At 55.5% G+C, this 10,000-nt stretch overlaps 3 non-coding genes across 3 annotated transcripts in view; all 3 read left to right on the top strand.

Annotated features, from left to right (window-relative positions):
- Window positions 1-6,279: 6,279 nt before the first annotated feature.
- Window positions 6,280-8,159, top strand: LOC139968356 (small subunit ribosomal RNA). The gene has a single exon (XR_011793361.1). It is a non-coding gene; the product is annotated as a small subunit ribosomal RNA (ribosomal RNA).
- A 605-nt stretch (window positions 8,160-8,764) lies between these two features.
- Window positions 8,765-8,924, top strand: LOC139968328 (5.8S ribosomal RNA). Its single transcript, XR_011793334.1, has one exon. It is a non-coding gene; the product is annotated as a 5.8S ribosomal RNA (ribosomal RNA).
- A 434-nt stretch (window positions 8,925-9,358) lies between these two features.
- LOC139968391 (large subunit ribosomal RNA) overlaps window positions 9,359-10,000 on the top strand; it is a 4,028-nt gene continuing 3,386 nt past the window's right edge. The window contains exon 1 of the ribosomal RNA XR_011793390.1: window positions 9,359-10,000. This exon is cut by the window's right edge and continues 3,386 nt beyond it. This is a non-coding gene — a ribosomal RNA (large subunit ribosomal RNA).

Genomic DNA, 10,000 nt, shown 5'->3' with positions numbered 1-10,000 from the left:
CGAATGTTCGCGACCCTTTAGTGTAGCGGGCATTGGCTTACGTGTGCCCGACGGAGACGGCAGAAGGACCGACGAGCACACGCATAGAGTTGTGACCTCGTCAGAGATGACGAGCCCCCACCCCGCGAAAATATTGCCAACTTTAGTGTAGCGGGTACTGGCTAGGATGTGCCCGACGGAGGCGGGAAGAACGACACACGGACACATGCATAGAGATGTGACCGTCGTCAACTTGAACGTATCGGGCGCTGGCTGGGATGTGCCCGGCGGAGACGGCAGAACGACACGCGAACACATGCATAGTGTTGTGACGTCGTTAAAGAAGACTTGACAAAAAAAAATAAAATAAATAAATACAAAAAATCGAGCGGGTATTGGCATAGGTTTGCCCGACGGTAGAACGACACACGAACACATGCATAGAGTTTGTGAAGATTGTCAACTTGCATGTATCGGGTACTAGCGGCCTGTGTGTGCCCGACGGAGACGGCAGAACGACACACGGACACATGCATAGAGTTGTGACGTCGTTAAAGAAGACTTGACAAAAAAAAAAAAATAATAAATACAAAAAAATCAAGCGGGTATTGGCATAGGTTTGCCCGACGGCAGAACGACACGCGAACACATGCATAGAGTTTGTGACCGTTGTCAACTTGAATGTATCGGGCGCTGGCTGGGATGTGCCCGGCGGAGACGGCAGAACGACACGCGAACACATGCATAGAGTTTGTGACCGTTGTCAACTTGCATGAATCGGGTACTGGCCTGTGTGCGCCCGACGTTGACGGTAGAACGACCCACGAGCACATGCATAGAGTTTGTGACCGTTGTCAACTTGCGTGTATCGGGTACTGGCCTGTGTGTGCCCGACGTTGACGGCAGAACGACCCGCGAACACATGCATAGAGTTGTGACCATTGTCAACTTGAATGTATCGGGCGCTGGCTTGATTGTGTGCCCGACGGAGACGGCAGAACGACCCACGAACACATGCATAGAATTTGGACTTCCTTGAAGAAGACGTTGACATAAAAAAAAAAAAAAAAAAGTCAAGCGGGTACTGGCTCAAGTGTGCCCGACGGTGACGGTAGAACGACCCGCGAACACATGCATAGAGTTGTGACCATTGTCAACTTGAATGTATCGGGCGCTGGCTGGGATGTGCCCGGCGGAGACGGCAGAACGACACGCGAACACATGCATAGAGTTTGTGACCGTTGTCAACTTGAATGTATCGGGCGCTGGCTGGGATGTGCCCGGCGGAGACGGCAGAACGACACGCGAACACATGCATAGAGTTTGTGACCGTTGTCAACTTGCATGAATCGGGTACTGGCCTGTGTGCGCCCGACGTTGACGGTAGAACGACCCACGAGCACATGCATAGAGTTGTGACCGTTGTCAACTTGAATGTATCGGGTACTGGCCTGTGTGTGCCCGACGTTGACGGCAGAACGACCCGCGAACACATGCATAGTGTTGTGACCATCGTCAACTTGAATGTATCGGGCGCTGGCTTGATTGTGTGCCCGACGGAGACGGCAGAACGACCCACGAACACATGCATAGAATTTGGACTTCCTTGAAGAAGACGTTGACATAAAAAAAAAAAAAAAGTCAAGCGGGTACTGGCTCAAGTGTGCCCGACGGTGACGGTAGAACGACCCGCGAACACATGCATAGAGTTGTGACCATTGTCAACTTGAATGTATCGGGCGCTGGCTGGGATGTGCCCGGCGGAGACGGCAGAACGACACGCGAACACATGCATAGAGTTTGTGACCGTTGTCAACTTGAATGTATCGGGCGCTGGCTGGGATGTGCCCGGCGGAGACGGCAGAACGACACGCGAACACATGCATAGAGTTTGTGACCGTTGTCAACTTGCATGAATCGGGTACTGGCCTGTGTGCGCCCGACGTTGACGGCAGAACGACCCGCGAGCACATGCATAGAGTTGTGACCGTTGTCAACTTGAATGTATCGGGCGCTGGCTGGGATGCGCCCGGCGGAGACGGCAGAACGACACGCGAACACATTCATAGTGTTGTGACCGTCGTCAACTTGAATGTATCGGGCGCTGGCTAGGATGTGCGCGGCGGAGACGGCAGAACGACACGCGAACACATGCATAGAGTTTTGACCACTGTCAACTTTAATGTATCGGGCGCTGGCTAGGATGTGCGCGGCGGAGACGGCAGAACGACACGCGAACACATGCATAGAGTTTGTGACCATTGTCAACTTGCGTGTATCGGGTACTGGCCTGTGTGTGCCCGACGTTGACGGCAGAACGACCCGCGAACACATGCATAGAGTTGTGACCATTGTCAACTTGAATGTATCGGGCGCTGGCCTGTGTGTGCCCGACGGAGACGGCAGAACGACCCACGAACACATGCATAGAATTTGGACTTCCTTGAAGAAGACGTTGACATAAAAAAAAAAAAAAAAAAGTCAAGCGGGTACTGGCTCAAGTGTGCCCGACGGTGACGGTAGAACGACCCGCGAACACATGCATAGAGTTGTGACCATTGTCAACTTGAATGTATCGGGCGCTGGCTGGGATGTGCCCGGCGGAGACGGCAGAACGACACGCGAACACATGCATAGAGTTTGTGACCGTTGTCAACTTGAATGTATCGGGCGCTGGCTGGGATGTGCCCGGCGGAGACGGCAGAACGACACGCGAACACATGCATAGAGTTTGTGACCGTTGTCAACTTGCATGAATCGGGTACTGGCCTGTGTGCGCCCGACGTTGACGGTAGAACGACCCACGAGCACATGCATAGAGTTGTGACCGTTGTCAACTTGAATGTATCGGGCGCTGGCTGGGATGCGCCCGGCGGAGACGGCAGAACGACACGCGAACACATGCATAGTGTTGTGACCATCGTCAACTTGAATGTATCGGGCGCTGGCTAGGATGTGCGCGGCGGAGACGGCAGAACGACACGCGAACACATGCATAGAGTTTTGACCACTGTCAACTTGAATGTATCGGGCGCTGGCCTGTGTGTGCCCGACGGAGACGGCAGAACGACCCACGAACACATGCATAGAATTTGGACTTCCTTGAAGAAGACGTTGACTTAAAAAAAAAAAAAAAAAGTCAAGCGGGTACTGGCTCAAGTGTGCCCGACGGTGACGGTAGAACGACCCGCGAACACATGCATAGAGTTGTGACCATTGTCAACTTGAATGTATCGGGCGCTGGCTGGGATGTGCCCGGCGGAGACGGCAGAACGACACGCGAACACATGCATAGAGTTGTGACCGTTGTCAACTTGAATGTATCGGGCGCTGGCTGGGATGTGCCCGGCGGAGACGGCAGAACGACACGCGAACACATGCATAGAGTTTGTGACCACTGTCAACTTGCATGTATCGGGTACTGGCCTGTGTGCGCCCGACGTTGACGGTAGAACGACCCACGAGCACATGCATAGAGTTGTGACCGTTGTCAACTTTAATGTATCGGGCGCTGGCTGGGATGTGCCCGGCGGAGACGGCAGAACGACACGCGAACACATGCATAGAGTTGTGACCGTTGTCAACTTGAATGTATCGGGCGCTGGCTGGGATGTGCCCGGCGGAGACGGCAGAACGACACGCGAACACATGCATAGAGTTTGTGACCATTGTCAACTTGCATGTATCGGGTACTGGCCTGTGTGCGCCCGACGTTGACGGTAGAACGACCCACGAGCACATGCATAGAGTTGTGACCGTTGTCAACTTGAATGTATCGGGCGCTGGCTGGGATGTGCCCGGCGGAGACGGCAGAACGACACGCGAACACATGCATAGAGTTTGTGACCACTGTCAACTTGCATGTATCGGGTACTGGCCTGTGTGCGCCCGACGTTGACGGTAGAACGACCCACGAGCACATGCATAGAGTTGTGACCATTGTCAATTTTAATGTAGCGGGTACTGGCCTGTGTGTTCCCGACGTTGACGGCAGAACGACCCACGAGCACATGCATAGAGTTGTGACCGTTGTCAACTGAAATGTATCGGGCGCTGGCTGGGATGTGCCCGGCGGAGACGGCAGAACGACACGCGAACACATGCATAGAGTTTTGACTTCGTTACAGAGGACGTTGACAAAAAAAAAATAATAATAATAATATCAAAAAAAACAAAACATGGTCAACTTTAGTGTAACGGGTATTGGCTTAAGTGTGTGACCCAATGGTCAGAATGAGTGGGCAGAGTGAATCGGATTATATATTAAGGGGAGTGTCTTGTCTCGCCGGTCGATCTTCAAATTGTAGAAGTTTCCTCATATATCTCCTTGATTTCGTCAAGATATATCCGGCACGGGAGCAACCCCGACACTCCTCTGAAAATACGGGTCGCTCCCATGTGAGAAGGTCGATGGTGTGATCGACGGCACGAGTGTCATGCGACCGGGCGAGGGCCGAGTAATTAGCCGACGGTGATGCACACATGCGTAGGCATGGGACCCGTTGTCGTTGCACGAGTCTGTGAGACGGGGCGCCGCCGGACAAGACATACCCGGCACGGGAGCAACCCCGGCACTCCTCTGAAAACACGGGTTGCTCCCGGGTGAGAAGGTCGATGGTGCGGTCGATGGCACGAGTGTCATGCGACCGGGCGAGGGCCGAGATTTAGGCCGACGGTGATGCACACAGGCGTAGGCTGGGACTCGTCGTGTTGCACGAGTCTGTGAGACGGGGCGACGGCCGACCTCGACGGCAGGCCGCCCGATGCATCCGCAAGGTGTGGCTCTCGTCCGAGATTTTGAGATCTCTTTAGTGTAGCGGGTATTGGCTTAAGTGTGTGATCCAATGGTCAGAACGAGCGGGCAGAGTGAATCGGATTCTATATATGAGGGGGGTAGTAGAGTCGATCCAAGACTCGAGAAGGCTTTTAATGTCTGTCGTGTGTGTATGCGTGTCATGGTTGGACTCCAGCGGGCCCTTTCGGTAGGGTCAGCCGTCGTTTCATCGCGACCATGTGTTGCAACTCGGCGCTCAGAGCGGGGGTTTTCACCCACTCGCCCCGTGAGCAGAGGTGTCCCTCCGTGCACACGTATATATCGACGTTCAGATATGAAGCTTTCGCGGACGGGAGTCCACCCGAGACTCGAAAAGGCTCCTTGCCTGTGGTGCGTAAATATGTTTTTGCACGTCAGACCCTTGCTGGCCTTCTCGGTAGGGTCAGCCGTCGTTTCATCGCGACCATGTGTTGCAACTCGGCGCTCGGTGCGGGGGTTTTCACCCACTCGCCCCGTGAGTAGAAGGTTCTTTCGTGCATATGTATATATACAATCCCAGATATTGAGCTTTTTCATCCGCAGAACCCCCGGTGGAGAAGAGAGAGAGTAGAGATGAGAGAGAAAGGAGAAGGGAGAAGGCCTCTCGCGTTGCGTGGTCGATGGCACGAGTGCCATGCGACCAGGCGAAAGGCAAACGGCAAGCCGACGGCGACGGCAGGCCGCCCGACTCACCCGCAGAGAATCTGGGTCTCGTTCGAGATTTCGAGATCTCTTAAGTGTAGCGGGTATTGGCTTAAGTGTGTGATCCAATGGTCAGAACGAGCGGGCAGAGTGAATCGGATTCTATATATGAGGGGGGTAGTAGAGTCGATCCAAGACTCGAGAAGGCTTTTAATGTCTGTCGTGTGTGTATACGTGTCATGGTTGGACTCCAGCGGGCCCTTTCGGTAGGGTCAGCCGTCGTTTCATCGCGACCATGTGTTGCAACTCGGCGCTCAGAGCGGGGGTTTTCACCCACTCGCCCCGTGAGCAGAGGTGTCCCTCCGTGCACACGTATATATCGACGTTCAGATATTGAGCCTTTTCATCCGCAGAACCCCCGGTGGAGAAAGAGCAGGACCTCGGTGTCGTCAGATATCGAGCTTTCTCCACGGGACCCGTTCGGGCATGCTGCCGTTGCTGCGACCATGTGTTGCACTCGGCGCTCGGTACGGGCTTTTTCATCCAAGCAACGAATGCACGCTCGAGGCGTGCGATTGCTCTCCCCTGTTCCAGTGGACGAGCCGTCGCCCTCCCGCGTCGCTTCGAACCGGTCCCGTCTCCGAGGCGGGACCACTGCGACTCCTCTCGAGACGACCCAGTCGACTCGGGTAGAGATACACACCTCGAGAATCCCTTCGGGCGGTTCTTCGATCACTGTACCGTAATAGCACGGCATCGACAATTGAGAATTCAGAGAGAGAGAGAGGGGAGTGCGAGAGCGACTCCCGGACGGCGAACGGGCCCAGCCCGGTTCTGTCGACCGTTACCTGGTTGATCCTGCCAGTAGTCATATGCTTGTCTCAAAGATTAAGCCATGCACGTCTAAGTACAATCCTGAACATACAAGAGAAACTGCAGATGGCTCATTAGATCAGTTATGGTTTATTGGAGAAAGTCTTATACCATGGATAACTGTGGTAATTCTAGAGCTAATACATGCAACAAAGCGCCGACCCTTCGGGGGAAGCGTGCTCTTATTAGGAACAAGGCCAGCCCGGTCCTTTCGGGGTCCGGTCTCCGCTGGTGAACTCTAGATAATCATGCCGATCGCACGGTCTTGCACCGGCGACGCTCCCTTCAAAAGTCTGCTCTATCAACTTTCGATGGTAAGTTATGCGCTTATCATGGTTGTGACGGGTAACGGAGAATCAGGGTTCGATTCCGGAGAGGGAGCCTGAGAAACGGCTACCACATCCAAGGAAGGCAGCAGGCACGCAAATTACCCACTCCTGACACGGGGAGGTAGTGACAAAAAATAACGATACAGGCCTCTTCGGAGGCCCTGTGATCGGAATGAGTACACTTTAAATCCTTTAACGAGGATCTACTGGAGGGCAAGTCTGGTGCCAGCAGCCGCGGTAATTCCAGCTCCAGCAGCGTATATTAAATTTGCTGCAGTTAAAAAGCTCGTAGTCGGATTTCTGGCCGGGGCGGGCGGTCCGCCGTGAGGCGTGCACTGCCCGTTCCCCTTCTCTCCCCGTCAAACGGGAGTCGTGGGAGATTTTTCCCGGCCAGTGATTCGGTTGGTCGTGCGGTGCTCTTAACTGAGTGCCGTGCGAGACTGGAACGTTTACTTTGAGAAAATTGAAGTGTTCAAAGCAGGCCAAAGTGCCCGAACAGCTCAGCATGGAATAGTGGAAGAGGACCTCGGTTCTATTTCGTTGGTCTTGAGATCCTGAGGTAATGATCAAGAGGGACTGCCGGGGGCATTCGTATTGCGGCGTGAGAGGTGAAATTCTTGGATCGTCGCAAGACGCCCGACAGCGAAAGCATTTGCCAAGAATGTCTTCATTGATCAAGAACGAAAGTCGGAGGATCGAAGGCGATCAGATACCGCCCTAGTTCCGACCATAAACGATACCGACTCGTAATTCGCCGGCGTTCCTCCCATGACGCGGCGGGCAACTCTCCGGAAAACCAAAGTCTTTGGGTTCCGGGGGAAGTATGGTTGCAAAGCTGAAACTTAAAGGAATTGACGGAAGGGCACCACCAGGAGTGGAGCCTGCGGCTTAATTTGACTCAACACGGGGAAACCTACCCGGCCCGGACACAGTGAGGATTGACAGATTGAGAGCTCTTTCTTGATTTTGTGGATGGTGGTGCATGGCCGTTCTTAGTTGGTGGAGTGATTTGTCTGGTTAATTCCGATAACGAACGAGACTCTTGCTTGCTAAATAGTCCGGCCACCCGTCGTGGTGAGCCGCGAACTTCTTAGAGGGACAAATGGCTTTCAGCCATACGAGATGGAGCAATAACAGGTCTGTGATGCCCTTAGATGTCCGGGGCCGCACGCGCGCTACACTGGCGCAAGCAGCGGGTACATTTGCCCTCGGCCGAAAGGTCCGGGTAATCCGCTGAGACTTCTCCGTGCTGGGGACAGGGACTTGTAATTGTGTCCCTTGAACGAGGAATTCCAAGTAAACGCGAGTCATCAGCTCGCATTGATTACGTCCCTGCCCTTTGTACACACCGCCCGTCGCTACTACCGATCGAATGACTTAGTGAGGCCATCGGATCGACCGTCTGGCACCCCCGGCTTCGGCCGGTTGTCGAGGCGCGACGAGAAGACGGTCAAACTTGATCATTTAGAGGAAGTAAAAGTCGTAACAAGGTTTCCGTAGGTGAACCTGCGGAAGGATCATTAACAGAACCCTTCCCCTCCGTGATCGGAGAGGGAACAAAGGGGGAATGTCGGAAAAGCCGTCACAGAGAGACACGCGGAGAGAGCAAATTGGAAAAGCCGGGGGGACTCGAGCGGGGTTTTCACCGCCTCCTTCCCCGTTCCACGGTCGAGGTCAGACCCCGCGCTTCGCCTTCGCTCTCTCCGACAAAAAGGAGACGGGCGTGTCACACACAGACCAGCCCGGGGAGTACCCGGTTCTTCTCTCGTCGTCTGTCTCACGGAGTCTCGCGCTCCCGGTAGCTTCGAGGGAGAAGTCCCGCAAGGGTGGAGACGCCGTCGCCGTCCGCGGCGCGGCGCTCCTCGAGGCATTCTCCGCAGGGCAGAGAAGGGGCACCGGTGTCGCCCGATTTCCCCCCAGTCGGCGAGTCTGACTCGCGCGACCCGCCCTCGCGGCGGTGGGGGGAAGGAGGGAGCCCGCTTCCCCCCTCGGCTCGACGGAGGATATTTCTTTCCAGTCACAAGCAAAGAAGGCACAGAGTCCCCGTGTCCTTTCTCCTTCCGTTCCACTTCTTCCCTCGGCTCTGAGGAGAGTTTGCGAACGCGGGAGTCTTCCAGTGGCAAATGACAATTCTTGGTGGTGGATCACTCGGCTCGTGCGTCGATGAAGAACGCAGTTAGATGCGAGAATTCATGTGAATTGCAGAACTCACTGATCATCGACTTATTCGAACGCAAATGGCGGCTCGGGGATGCTCTGCTCCTCGAGCCACGTCCGTCTGAGCGTCTGAAGACAATCACTCACAGAGTCGGCGTGTTCGCGCGCCGGAGGAGCGCCCGGCCGCAGCCGTCCCTTCGACGGCCGGCTGCGTCGGGTCAGTGTCAGATGGAGTTCTGTGATGTCGGCGCCGGTGAAACTCGGCGAGCAGGCTCGATCGGTAACCGGGGGTTCGTCGGTCGTGCGACGTGCCATCGGGGTGTAGACGTATGCGCCCGTGGTGCGGTCCAGCGTCCGACCCCCCGGAACGGTCGAGGAGCCTCTGCCGGGCAGAGCCGGTCGACCCAATCGCGGGGTCTCTCGTCCTCCCGTCTGCGTTCTCGCAGGCGCATGGTAGGCCACCCTTTCCCGCCGGCGACCCGATTCTTCGGGGAGCGCCGGGGAAGGAGAGACCCCGGGTCGCCGCTATGACTCCGATCACGTTCCACGTGTCTTTCACGATTCCAGACCTCAGATCGGATGAGATTACCCGCTGGATTTAAGCATATCACTAAGCGGAGAGAAAAGAAACTAACAAGGATTCCTTCAGTAGCGGCGAGCGAAGCAGGAAGAGCCCATCGCCGAATCCCCGCGCCCGTTTGCGGTGCGAGGGACCTGTGGCGTAAGGAAACTGAACTCCGGTCGACAGAGTCCGGCCGCAGTCCACTGTGATCGGGGCTGCAGCTTACCCGCAGCGGGTGTAAGGCCCGTAGGGCGGACTCGAAGGCCGGAGGGAAAGCTTTCCAAGAGTCGGGTTGTTTTAGAATGCAGCCCAAAGAGGGGTGGTGAACTCCATCCAAGGCTCAATACTATGCACGAGACCGATAGTCAACAAGTACCGTGAGGGAACGTTGAAAAGAACTTTGAAGAGAGGGTTCAACATTGCGTGAAACTGCCAAGAAGTAAACGGATGAGTGCCGCATGCTACATGGGGCGTCCGGTTGATTCAGGCGCGGTCGGCGCGGCAGCGTGTGCGGGTTCGGATCCCTCGGGACCGACCCGCGGCGCTTCGCCGTCCGGTCCGCGTCGCACTTCTACCGTTCGGCGCCCTTCCCGGCGACCGACCGAAGAGCGGAGCAGAGGGGCGGGCGAGGCTGCGGCGTGCGGG

This window comes from Apostichopus japonicus, chromosome 5, assembly GCF_037975245.1.
Source record: "Apostichopus japonicus isolate 1M-3 chromosome 5, ASM3797524v1, whole genome shotgun sequence".
Taxonomy (NCBI): domain Eukaryota; kingdom Metazoa; phylum Echinodermata; class Holothuroidea; order Aspidochirotida; family Stichopodidae; genus Apostichopus; species Apostichopus japonicus.
This window is presented reverse-complemented; position numbering and strand designations above follow the sequence as displayed.